This window comes from Anguilla rostrata, chromosome 6 (genome assembly GCF_018555375.3).
Source record: "Anguilla rostrata isolate EN2019 chromosome 6, ASM1855537v3, whole genome shotgun sequence".
Taxonomy (NCBI): Eukaryota; Metazoa; Chordata; class Actinopteri; order Anguilliformes; family Anguillidae; genus Anguilla; species Anguilla rostrata.
In genome coordinates, this window is record NC_057938.1 from 38,526,390 (window position 1) to 38,539,948 (window position 13,559).

Below are 13,559 nucleotides of genomic sequence, written 5' to 3' on the forward strand. Positions count from 1 at the left end.
AACAAAAATATATTTTACAGGATTCTGATCCACCCCTGCCGCTACCCCCACCCCCATCACACACACATACACCTCTACACCATCTGTCAAAAAAAGTGTGATGCTGCATTCATAATTCCTACGGAACAAGCTGTTCCCTGCTTTTATTAGATCATTCCTTAGCCCATGTGGTTCAAGTTAGACCCCATTCCTTCTTGCTGCACATCGGGTGCGTCTGAAATGTTCTGTCATGCTCTAGATGTTTCTCAAGCACGAGAGTAGCGCACCACACACTGAGCGGGAGTTACGTTTGGTTTCTCTGTACATGGCCGAGCTTAGGGAAACACATGGCCTGCAGAGAAGAATAAGACCCATCCCAGAAATGTCCCTGGTGGCATCCCTGCCTGAATTATTCTGTTTGCTGGCCGGCGGGGCAATTTCACAGGTCCACGAGCTAGGTGAAAGGCCCAAAGTAAGCTCCATGTTTAAAGGGGATCAGTCACAATTCAGGACATTAAGTGCAGCAACACGTTTCTTCGAAATGTGTTTTCTTTTTTTTTTTTGCCATGGTTTTTTTTTGCCAGAGTTTTTGAAATGACACAGACAAGAAGGCAGGGGGAAGAATTGTTGAAGACTCATGGTTCAAAAGAGCTGGAAAACTGACATGAATGTCAAATTTTATTAAAATTAAATGTCCTTTTTGTTCTTGTATTTAAAATGAGATGACACATCTAAATTAGTGTAGCAAATTGAGGGAGACAAAAGATAAGGTAATACAAATTATATTATTTGCTTGGAACGAAGCCAACTGATTCAACTATCTGTTTAGGTTTTCTTGTTTATCAGAAAATACACTTTTATTTATTTATTGATTATATAAAACACTACATTTAATGATGCTCTAAATCCTTAATCACAATAGTTATTTAAAACACAAAGGAACACATTGTAGTTTTGATTTTCATGAAAATGTGACTATTCAATTGGAAATGGTCAAAATGGTTCCTTGCATAGTGACTCCCTTGGTTCAAACACATCTTCTTAATTGTTCTTCATAAAACAAAACAAAAAAAAAAACATGTCAGATTAATCCATTGATGCATTGCATACAATTGCACTATTTTTGATCACTGCCTAGTATATTTGAACAACTGGCAATACAATTGCCAAATATAGTTCACCATGCAGAACAAAGCTTTGTTTCTGACAAAGCAGACAAACATTTTGAGTATCCCAGAATAGTGAACATATATTAGTTTAATCTTTTTTGACTGAGCTGCTTACTTAATTCCTCTATATGAAATTATGATTAACAACATGTAAATATGTGTTATCAGTGCGTAACTGTCAAAATAAAGTATTGATTAATGTCAGTTTAACATGATTTTCTGCACTCTTGGTTTGATGTTTTATGTATAGCTTGTCAACAATAAATCATTCCAAATTTCAAATATCATTGAACATATTCTTTGTAGCATGTGGACAAAACTGTTTTTGAAAAGAGTTTGATAAAAAAAAAAACTGCTTTTTTAAATAAATATGCATATTAGGGTATCAAAGGTTATTATTTGCGCCTTACAGGCAGCTCTCAAAGCAAGGAATTATATTAATCGCCTTCATGTTATCCAACTACCAGGCATGCTTAAGAGATAAATTATACCTTACGGACAAGAGTTTGTAGCGAGGGGGTTTAGAGCGCATATGCAAATTAACAACCCATCAGGCCCCACCCTTCACTTCTTTGGGGGCATGATATTCTATTGGGGTGAGAGACTACATCTCCCATCCCTCAGTCAGCACTTGCTGAGGGTAGACACAAACATTAATCCACAGAAAACATGACTAAGTTAAGAGACCCTTAAACATATTATACCCACAGTAACACGTATAATGGAAGACTAGACTACATGCTAGCAGTGGTCACAGTATCAGATGCAGCATGAGAAATAAAGGGTCTTCTTTTCAAAATGTGAAACATGCACACACGCGCACACACACACACAGACAGAGAGATATGGTCACACAATTGTGCACATCCCTGGGTCCCTTCCGAGACAATACACACACTCACTCATGTAATTGTGCATGCACTGTCATGGGCATCCACACAAGAGGCCATTTCCAGATCATCAAATGTATGTCCATAGTCTTTGTGGTAAAGAAAATCGACATGTTCTTTCAATATTTCTGGCAGGTTTGGAAGCTTGCCAGCAGCAGGTGTGTACCAGAGGGGAACAGAAGAGGTGAAGAGAGAGGATATACATTTGTGTGTGTATATGTGTGTGCCTGTCCTGTAAGAAGGAACTCAGGAGAGGGGGTAAAGGGTAAAGCTGTTGTTGCAGTCATGAAAAAATACCAAGAGCAAAACTCAGCTTCACTCAGCAATTCTCACATGACACAAATTCAGTGAACATGCTTATCATTCTAGTTCAGCAGTGATGCACACCATTATAGCATGAAAGTAAATGACCTCCTGTGACATTCTCTATCATTAACTCCCTCCATCAGCAAATGGGAAGAGGCTTGAAAGATCCAGCCTGTGTTGCTGTCTGGTGAAAATGGCAGAGAATCCTCCAGTGGCATAGAATCATGCTTCAGTGGTATTGAGTAAAAGTTTATAACAAACCAGGTACTGTCTTCCGTGCATGGATGCCCATTCAAGATCACCAAAAACATGGCCAGCTAAGATAAATGTGGAATTTGTGACACTTACGGCAGCACCAGACAGAACAGCTGCATGAGAGTTTGCTTTAATTATGCTGATGGGAATGCCCAGATAATTTGGGCCCCACCCTTCAGCTTTATCAATTAAATTTAGTTAATTGGTAGATTGAGTGACAAATACGTTTTCACATGGGTTATACGAGTGTTCAATATTTTTCTTTAAGTAAATGAAATAATCATTATAAAAATGTGTTTTGTGTTTATTCGGTTTCCCCTTGTCTAATATTACGTGATGTCTACAGATCTGAAACCATTCAAATGTGTGTGACAAATATGCAATAACAGAGGGAATCAGGAAGGGGGCAAATGCTTTTTCACGTCACTGTAGGATGAAGCCTTGGAAGGAACTAGACTCAGAATGGGGTCCCATCCTCCTCTGGCTGGCTCAGGGTGTGGGTTCCAAAATACAAAATCAGTCAGTTTCAGACAGGTTGCATGAAGCTTCCAAAGGTAGCAGTCTAGGTATGGGGTAGCCGGCTGCAGCAGAGGACATATGGGAGACAGACTGCAGTCTTCAGGGTGACTCAGGGAAGGGGCCATTTGCCCCATTAGTGAGAGTGTGAAACAAAGAAAAGAGATCTATGGGGGAGCTATGGATGAAAAATGAGGAAATAAAGAATAGAGTGGGCAACATATAACCCCTGCCAGGAGTTTACTACGGCAGCATAACCACTAGCAGAGGAAAAGAATGAGAAAGGCATGAGAAAGGGAAGACACCGACCCACCCACCAAGAGCATGCCTGTGAAAAGGGGGGCACAATCATTGAGAGGTAACAGTAAGTAAAGTTTGCTGGCCCATAATACACTGTGGCTGCACACTCCTCCAGCTCTATATTTAGACTGTAACTGATTATAAGCTTTACTGCAAAGGTAGTTTTTAAAAAAAAATCTGGAAGTAAACTGTGAGATGGAATTAGATTCCCTTACATGTTTTGAAAGATTATTCCATAGCAGGGGAGATCTATAGGAAAAGCCTCTACCACCTGTAAAAAATGTAAGGGGCGACATAGCTCAGGAGGTAAGGTAAGGTAAGGTAAGGTAAGACCGATTGTCTGGCAGTCTGAGGTGCGTTCAAACCACCCTGGGCATGTCAAGTTCTGAGCAAGACACTAACCCTAACCCTAACTGCTCTGGGAATGAGAGGCATCAATTGTAAAGCGCTTTGGATAAAAGCGCTATATAAATGCAGTCCATTTACCATTTACCATAATAAATAACATCTTGAGAATGAAGCAATCTTGCAGGCCTGTAAGGTAGAAGCATATTTGTCAAATGTACTGGTGCTAGTCCATTTCATCCATTGAACGTTAGAAGCAAAACCTTAATAGCATATTATGCAAGATTTCACCTTAACATTTTATAAAACCACCATGCTCATTCATTGCAATGATGCACTGGCAATCAGTGTCTGTGTTCACTTCTGCCCAGACATTTCTGGGCATTACATGTTTTTTCTTTGTGAGCTGTTTCTGAAAATAATGTGGCCAAAAGAAGAAAGAGCAGAAGAAGAGGAAACATGGATTGCCTACTACAGTGGTGAGTTTTCTGCTGGGTTAGTGCTGGAGTGGAGAGATAGGGTTGCCTTGGTGGCTAACCTCATGCTAACCAAGTAGCTCAATAGCGTTTGGTAACATTAGGTAGCTGCCGTTATTAGCAAACTAAAGAAATTCAGTTTTACTAAGTAACAGCATAGGATTATGTAGAGTATTAGAGTAGATAGATAACAGAGCATGCAGTAGTGTATCCGAGACATGACAAAAGCTTGCATACATTTCTCAGCTTTCTGTAATGATAGTAAATACTTTAGTAATATTCCACAAGTGAAAGAAAGCTGCTCTGGAGTGGTTCTTATGAGTACCAAATGTGAGATCAGGGTCAATGGCAATGCCAAAGGCTTTCAAAGCTGTATTCAGCATAACTAAGCAATCATTAAGGTTCAAAGTGAGGTCAGGCAAATTCCGTTTTTTTTTTTTTTTGGACCTAGAACCAACATAACCATTTTTTCTGAGCTTAAAAGCGGGTAGTTAAGTGCAATCCAGGCTGTTACGTCAGCAATACATGCCTCTAATTGCAACAACTGCAATGCTTTAGTGGGCTTCAGTGAGCTGTATAACTGAGTGTCATTTGTAGTTTCCAGATGATTTTACAAAGGGGAAGCATATAGAGTGAGAAAAAAAGTGGTCTCGACCCTTGTGGAAGACCATATTTCGCATTTATGGCATCAGAAAATTCTTCATTCAATTGAACAAACTCGGTCGCCGTGTAAGTGTGATTTAAACCAAGTGTGTGCCTGTCCACAAATTCAAAAATAGTTCTGGAGTCTGTCCGATAGAATCACATGATCAACCGTATCAAATGCTTTTAGGTCCAGAAGCATTAGTATAGATACAGAGTTGCAGTCTCACGACAGTAGCAGACCATTTGCAACCTTGACAAGCGCTAGTACTGTGGTTTGATATACATTCTGGCTGGAAAAGTTGTGCATCCAAAAATGCCTGCTTAGCTGCCTCTTAGTTCATTGTTTTGTTTCAAAAGCACTGATGTGTCTAATTAGACACCAGCAATTCAGACATCCACAAGCTTCTATAAACCCTGTTCTGGCAAATCGACAGCTTCGGAGACTGAGACTGCATCCCAGTCTAATCCTTTTTTTTTTTTTTTGACATCACTGCGTGGGCCACCTGAGGAGGTGGACAGTGAGGGAAGGAACCGACAGGGAGATTCAAAACATTTGCTTTGGAATGCACTGACTCACTCTGCTCAGTTTGGAAGTTATTTCTCTTCATGAAGAGAAGTTGTCTTAGTGCAGCTAAGTTCAATGCGTTTCAACTTTATTATCTAGCCAACCGTAAAGAGAAAATATTAGCATCTTTTATCAGTCAGAAAGCGTACAATAAAGAATCCAAACAAGCTGGCCATTGCAATGGTTGAGCTGTCTGTGCTAATAACCCCTGAGAAAAGAGCTCTGGGCAGTACATGCATCCCCAGCGTATTATTATTTGTACTGTGCATTCATGTGTGTGTGGGTGTACATGTGTACACGTCTGTGCGGCTTACAAAGGCATTGGTTCTTACTTGTGTAGTAGCTTCTAGCTCACTATAATCCTTTAGACAATACTGTGTGGAGGAGGATGGCTTGCAAGATTGCCCTGAGAACCCACCTAGACCAGACGACATTTCAATATCTACAGTGCATAGCTGTTGTCTTTTGTCTAATACAACCAGCCAGACCAGTCCACCTCTGGGTATCTACAGTGCACTTCTGCCCTTGCTCATTTAATACAGGGCATGGGATGAGTATTCCTCCATCCTGTGATAGCATTGCATTACACGACTCATTAAACCGTAATTAAAACTCTGCATTAAACCTGTGTAACCAGTCAAGGACCCATTCTGTAATTCAACCAACGTCCTTTTTGTGGCAGCTTCCAATCTGATATGTTCAGTTTCATACAGTTAAGTCAAAAATTCTGAAAATTGTTGATCACTTTGGATCTATGAGGGCCCAGAAAATTATTAAATGAATGACCCGTTCAGAAAATATGTAATATTAACAAAGAATAACGTAATATAAATGTTATTTACATTAAATGCAGGCCTTTCTTTACCACAACTGCGCCTATATTTCAGCCTGTTAATACTAGCAGAGGAAATAGATTTTGAGGACAGGGAGGAGGGCATATGGGTGAAGCCCAGAGCTCCTTGTTATGCGTCAGCATTTTGCACATGCACCATACACAGATGGCAGGAGCTGCAACATCTGTCACTCGGTGTGAGGCGAGAGGGCTTCTTAACTTATTTTCTGCTCGGTTACATCCACCCCTCACTAAAACAAAACATTTTAAAAAACATTGAGGGGACATAGATGTGATTTCATTTATGAGATAACAACAACTGGCTAAACAAAGGACTGGTGACCAGATCTTTTTGATTTTACACACACTGCATTGACCCAAAATTGTGATGTAATTGTGCCTTCCAAAATAGCTGTGAGTAATACCACACGTGTTGATTACGGCATTGTCGCCCTTTTCAGTACGGTCTGGCTTGATTGACAATTCATTTATTCAGTAGGTGAGAGTATAACGATCTATAACATGTCTATTTTTGCTTTTGGAATAGCGTTTTTTAGGTCAGCGTAACCAATTTTTTTCTCATAATCACATTCATTTACGCACAGTCTGTGGTAGCATTAAAAGACGCTGCACCTAACGAAACGTTGTCAACGATTTTTCGTAATTTCTTGGAAAATACTATTATTATTGAGGACGTCTGGGCATAGCTAAGTCATTTGTTTGCTGATAGCCTAGCTGACATCGTTTTCTGGAGCAAAACAGAAGCGGATAGGACTGTGTCATTGATTTACTGTCTCTGTCTCTATCTACTGAACACAGACAAAATGTTATATTGCTATTCAAGTATTACTGCTCAAAATATTTCGGTTATATACGTTATTTTTGAAATTGAGTGTCTTTAAATAGGTTAGTGGTATTATATAATGTGGATATATCTATAAGCTAACGCTGGTCACTCACCAAGACACCTGCCCAGTTCTTCACTGGTTCTCCTCACACCACAACTCAATTTCTCTCCTCTGACCGTTATTCCTTGTAACCCTGGTCTGTGCCTGGTCTCTTGGACGCCTAACAGGCTCATAATGGTAAGGCTGTGGTCCATCATATGCGTTTGCATAAACATTTACAACCTTTTGTGTCAAAACTAGCGTTGAAATCCATTCTTCTTTTTGTTCAACTTGACCGCGCTCCCTTCTGTTATGTCACATCTGGGTTGGCGTTTTTTTATGCCAAAGTAAAATTTTCTCACAAAAAAACGACTCCAGAAGTCACTAGTGTATATATATAAGTATATTTTTTATGAACATCTAGTTCCTACATCATTTTCCTACATATTGATTCACTGGGATCTCCAACCTGCAATATGCCGTTTAATACTGCTAACTAAATCAACTGGCAGCACACTGCATCAGAGAAAGTAGCTGTTTCAACCCGTGGCTGCCCACCCAATCAGAAGGTATAAACGGTACTGCTATTTTTCCATTGGCTGAACAAAAACATTTTTTTACATGTTTTTTCTTAACTTTTGATTGGGTGGGCAAGACGCCCGTTTGGGTGGGCTGAGCCTACCCCTGCCCATAGCTACCGCTGGCCGTGCATTCAAAGCTGGCAAAGTGTTGTAATTATAATTCAGTACATGAAAATGAGCGTATATTGTGAAGTCTCAGCTTTATTTCTTTGTCCATTTAATTCCAGATGTGGTTTGTAGCCTTGTGCAGCGACATGTTGCCCTGTCTGCTTGGACCCCGGAATCCCTGCTTTTTGCTATTATTATTATTATTATTATTATTATTATTATTATTATTATTATGAGCAAGATTTTTTCACAGCAGTAAATTATGCTTAAGATGTCTGAGCCTTTATTTTGTTGTTTAGTAAAAGTGAAAGACAAGAAAGTATTTGAAACCACAGTTATTTATATTCAGCCATTGTTTCACATTCTGCATACAACTGCGTAGTGGCTGTAGGATATGTGATACATGCTTTTATGACACTTCAAAGATCATTTTTGGCATTTACTGATGGCAAGTGTGGAGGGTGAGAAATAAATAGGCGGAGTTCTTTGAAAAGCACTATACAGAGGACACTGTAATCACATTAATATTTTTATCAGGTCTTTTAATTCTTCTATACTTTTTACTCTCTCTCTCTCTCCCACTCTCTCTCTATCTCTCTCTCTACCTTCAGCACCTTCTGTTTTTTGGTGACCTGTGAGAGCTGTAGGACCTTGGACAGCATCATCCCCTCTCACAGGCATTGTAGCAGCTGTGGCTCATTGCCAGTAGAATAGCTAATACCAGCTGCCTATCTGTTTGGCTCTGTATAGGCCTGGTATTCTATGTGGTTTGGATTTGGCTATTTGTGTTTTTGTTATAATTTCTTAGACCAGTGCACTTTTGTTCAGTTTTTCATAATTAAAAAAAAACAATCTTTTTTATGGTGATTTATTGTTCAGTTCAGTTTTTATAATTTGGTTTGTCTGTTCACCACATCACACATTGGCCACTTTTTTATGCATGAAAGGACATGGCAAAAAAAAAAAATGAAACAAGAATTAAAATAATGAAAAAAATATTTCTATGTATTTGGGTAAATTAATAGCAATATTGGATATTGGAAAGGTCCTGAAAACATGAATCAGTTTAAAGGTGTGTATTTTTACAGGTAGGTTACAGTGTTACTTGAGCACTGCACCATGTTCAAATGTACCACTGTGACCTGTGTCAGAGGTTTGAGAAAATCAAATATCATTTCATTAGTTGCATAGCATTTCTATTCATTTCATCTACCGCTGAACTGATTTTTCAAATGGGTTTAAGTAAGAAGCAAACATATTACAGCAAAATGTAATTACTGCCTGCTTTCAATGCTAAACAACAACAATTTCAGATAATACAGCTATAACAAATACATTATTGGTTTGAAGTTTCCACCACAGCACTATCCACTTAATTTGAGGTATTTTGATCTCATGAAAAAATCAAATCAATTTTTATTTACCCTGTGATACAACAGTGGTAAGGCAGCCTACAGCACAGCCATCTTCTACAAAAAAAAGATTTTACTTTGTTCCAACTCACCAGTGTGTGATCAAATTAGCTGTTACTAGGCTACCATATTTTCCTCTGTGGAGAGGACTTTTCAGTAAATTTCAGCAGAAATCAGATTTGGCAGTCTAGGTTTGGTGAATCTGAAAAGCTAACAGCAGCAACAAGAATGGCAACAACAGCAGCAAATTAATAATTAATTGAATATACTGGTATATAAAATGGGTATGGGGACTGTGTACTGGTATACTTGACTAAAATACAGTTTTGAGATGTGCTTGTACTCATGGACCATCAGTATGGAGAGACATGAAGAAAACAATGTGATCAATAATATTATAATATTAATGAGGCTTGAGCAAAGCGTTTCCATTTTTTGCTTGCCTCTTGTTTATGAATGTACTACACTATAAACCCAAACTGTTACGTTCAGAGTAAGGACCCACGCGCAGACCAGGGAAATCCAAGAAAACGTTGTCTTTATTCCGTGCGAAGTTCGAAGCCAGGTGATCAGAGAGAGTGCGGTACAGAATCGAGTTTCCAGAAGAAAAGTAAAAAGACAGGCAAAAAGTCAAAAACCAGGAGATCAGAAATAGCGAAGGTACAAAGGGGCAGGCAAAAGAGAAGTCAGGCAAAGGGGTGTCGCAGGAATCTCAAAATACAAAGGCTTACAAATAATCGGCACAATGAATTTGATCAACGTTCTGACAGGGACATGGTGGAAAAGACTGACATTTATACACTGGGGAAGGTAACAATCAAGGAGGGGTTACGTGAGTGAGGGCGGAGTAACAAACAACATCCAGGTGAAGAACATTAGGATAACTAATTAAATGACAGGGGACTGACAAAACGCGGACTGGAATCACATAGACAACAATGATAACAGACGGCCTGGGTTTAGCAGGTAAAACACGTGCAGAGAGAGAGAGGTGCAGTTAGAGCAAGAGACAGGTGCAGGCAATTGCAGAACTCAGCGTTAGAGCAGGCTAGAAAGAAAAGGGGCGGAGCTACAGCGCAGCATGGATAAGGGGAGACTGGTTAATGTATTAGTATAGTGATCTAAACTATCAAAAACCCAAAACTAGTGTGTGTTAGTCCATTAGTAATATTCACATGTTAGTATATTAGCGAGGTTAGTACTTTACAATCTATAAGTTAGTAGGGATTAGTAGAAATTAGTAAAACTAGAAATCAGCAGGAAGAAAGTAAAGCGAGACTGGAAAGAAGGGGGGAAACCACGAAAACCCGGAACCACCCGAATAGTGAAATCACGCAAGTACAGGGGAGTGAAGCAGCTCAGGGAACACAGACACAGAGACAGTACTGGGGAGACAAGTGACCGGAACTACAGACTACAACACAAACAGTATGACTCACTCATAAGAATAGAGCACATAATTAAAGTCTGTAAAATAGTTAGCCCAGCATGAAACATTTGATTACTCTGAGCTAGAGTGCTAGTTTTAATTGTCATGGGCTCCATTTTTCTGAGTCATGAGTGGTACATTATATAATTGTATTAATTTAACAAGCTTACATTGCCTAACGTCATGAATGAGCAGACGTTAAGGCACAGCTATTGACGCAAGGCAACGTACTCCGAAAAATCAAACAAAATATGGCTGCACACGTCAAGCTGGACAATCCAATCTTTTATGTGATGAAATATCCACAAAACTGTATGAAAATATGCAGACTTGATACATATATTACATGTTGGTATTGACCAGTGTGAAACATTAGACCACAGTGAAATATGAAATTTGAGGACAGTATTGTTTGTATGTGTATCTATGCTAACATTTACTTGGCAGTTTTTGTTTCACTCGTGCTCATTTGAGGATTTCAGTAATGTCTGCTCTGTGGGTTAACGTCAATGCTCATTTTAGCCTTTGCCTTCTCCTTTTCCTTCAAATGTGTACTGAATTGTTAGGGAACAGGGCTTGTAACCCCAAGGCTGCTGCTTCAATTCCCAGGTAGGACACCTGCCCTTGTAACATTGAGCAATGTACTTAACCTGAATTTATTAAGTACATATCCGGTTAAATAAATGAACACTATGTAAAAACATTACAAAAACAATATATACGTGGCTGTCAAAGTAACTTTATTTTACATAGGGTTTCAATGGGCACTCTAACATGTGCAGAAGCAGTTGTCTCCAGTCTCTTTCTTGGCTTCACCACTTCACCTTAAAAAATTTCACTAAATCTGTGACTTCAATTTTGCAAACAGAAATGCAGAGTTATGGTTCACATAGCAGCATACATCTCTGGAAACTGGGGCGTTTTGAAGGGAATTTTGAAAAAGGCTCAGGAGCCTAGGGTTGTTCAGCACACACTGATGATATCAGAGGGCAATGATTGATTAATAGGAATGTTGTTCCAGGAACAACAAGGAATGTTGAGTCAGTAACATGTCCTACTTTGGGAAATCACATTATCCCATCTTGTCATTATTTATCCAAAATTTGAGTTTCAGTTTTGGTGGTGAGTTGAAGTAAAAATGGAAGTAAATAATGTAATAATGGCAAGGATAAACTGGATGTGTGTACATTTTTATTTTTTTACAGAAAATGAGTCCCAACAGCTGGAGAATATGACATCTGGAAAGTTCTTTTGAACTACAGGAAACATGTTATTTCACTTTCTTTAAAAAATACAGCTAATTGACTGGTAGTTGTATGCATGTAATCAAGAAATGTGCTGGATGTGTACTATAAACAGAAGTCTCCTTCATGAACAGTGCCTTAAATAGAACCAAATGGATGTGTCAATCACTGGCACATGTAGATGTCAGAACTGGACTCCCCCCCCCCCCCCCCCGATGCTTGGTACTTAATTTTAGTTGGGCTCAAATCAGACACTTATATTAATTTATTCTGATTCTGTTTTTAATATTTATTTATTTTTTGCACCTATTTCACCTATTTATTAATATAGTGTGTTTGTCCCGCCATTTCTTGTTTCGGTCTTTTCCTGTTCAGTTATACTTTATGTCTTATGCTGATCTGCCAAGACAAATTCCTGTGTGTCTGTATGATACATTTGGCAGATAAAAGTGATTCTGATTCTGAGTATTCTTTTCCCCCCATTGATTCAGCATAATTTGCTGCATTTATGTGAGAGTGGGGATAAATAGTCTATAGGGGTTTCTGTTGCAGGAAGAGTGAAAAGTATAAACCTAAAAGGGAGGAAAGTGATATAAAATCAACCGTCAATCTTTACAACACTGGACACCCCATCATTTAAGGGTGAATGTCTCAGACCAAAAGCTTTCCGTCCATACATTAAATTCAGCTTGTTTTCAATGTTTTTAAGGTTTCCATTTAATAGTCTTGTCCAGGCGTTTTGATTGTACCTCATAAAATGTACTATTCTTTTTCACGTTATATTTTATTCAATTCAATTCCATAGCAGTGTGGGGTCCATATACTGCAACACTTGAAGAATAAAAATGTTTTCTTGTAAAACACTGTGATCACTGCAAGTGTGTGGTAATTCAGCTTTCCATTGAAAGCTTAAGCTTTCCATTTCATCCCAGTTTTAAGGTTGTCGCTGTTTTTTTTGTTTTTTCTTTTTGTTTGTATGCCAGTGCAGCAAGTGTTAAGGCAAAAAGGTTTTGGCCAATTAATGTCACAAATTGGATTTTAACTCACTGACTCTTGAAAAAGGCTGCTAGTAATATATCAGACAAACTGAATGATAGTAGATAAATACTACTGATCAGTGCTTTGTTTTCCATTTATGCCACATTTTAGCCATAAATTATTTAGTACAATAACATGACTTCAAAAAGGAAAAGACATTGTTTACAGCTCAGAAAGGTTTACAGTTCTGCAAAGTTTCAGCATCTAGACGTATGTGAAGTTCTCTATCAATGGTACTTTCTCTTGAATGAAAATACTTTAGGTTCTTGGAAAATGCTAGATCATTTATCATTGTCCACATTTAAAAGGGCATCTATTTTTTTCCCCCTTGCTTGGGCTATATACCAGCAAACTAATTTAAAGTTAGAGATGCCACTGTGGTGGTCATTTGGTGTTCTACTTTATCAGGCATCCAGTAACAAACATTACAGGGCTGTGTTCTTGAATTTTTCCCTTAGTCATCCAATACAGTAGTTCAGCCACCTTGTTACTCATTTTGAGAGCTTTGATGGCATGGATATTTATGTCTTGCCAGTTTTCCCCAGCAACAAAAAACTAAAATAATGGGTAAATAAAACAAAA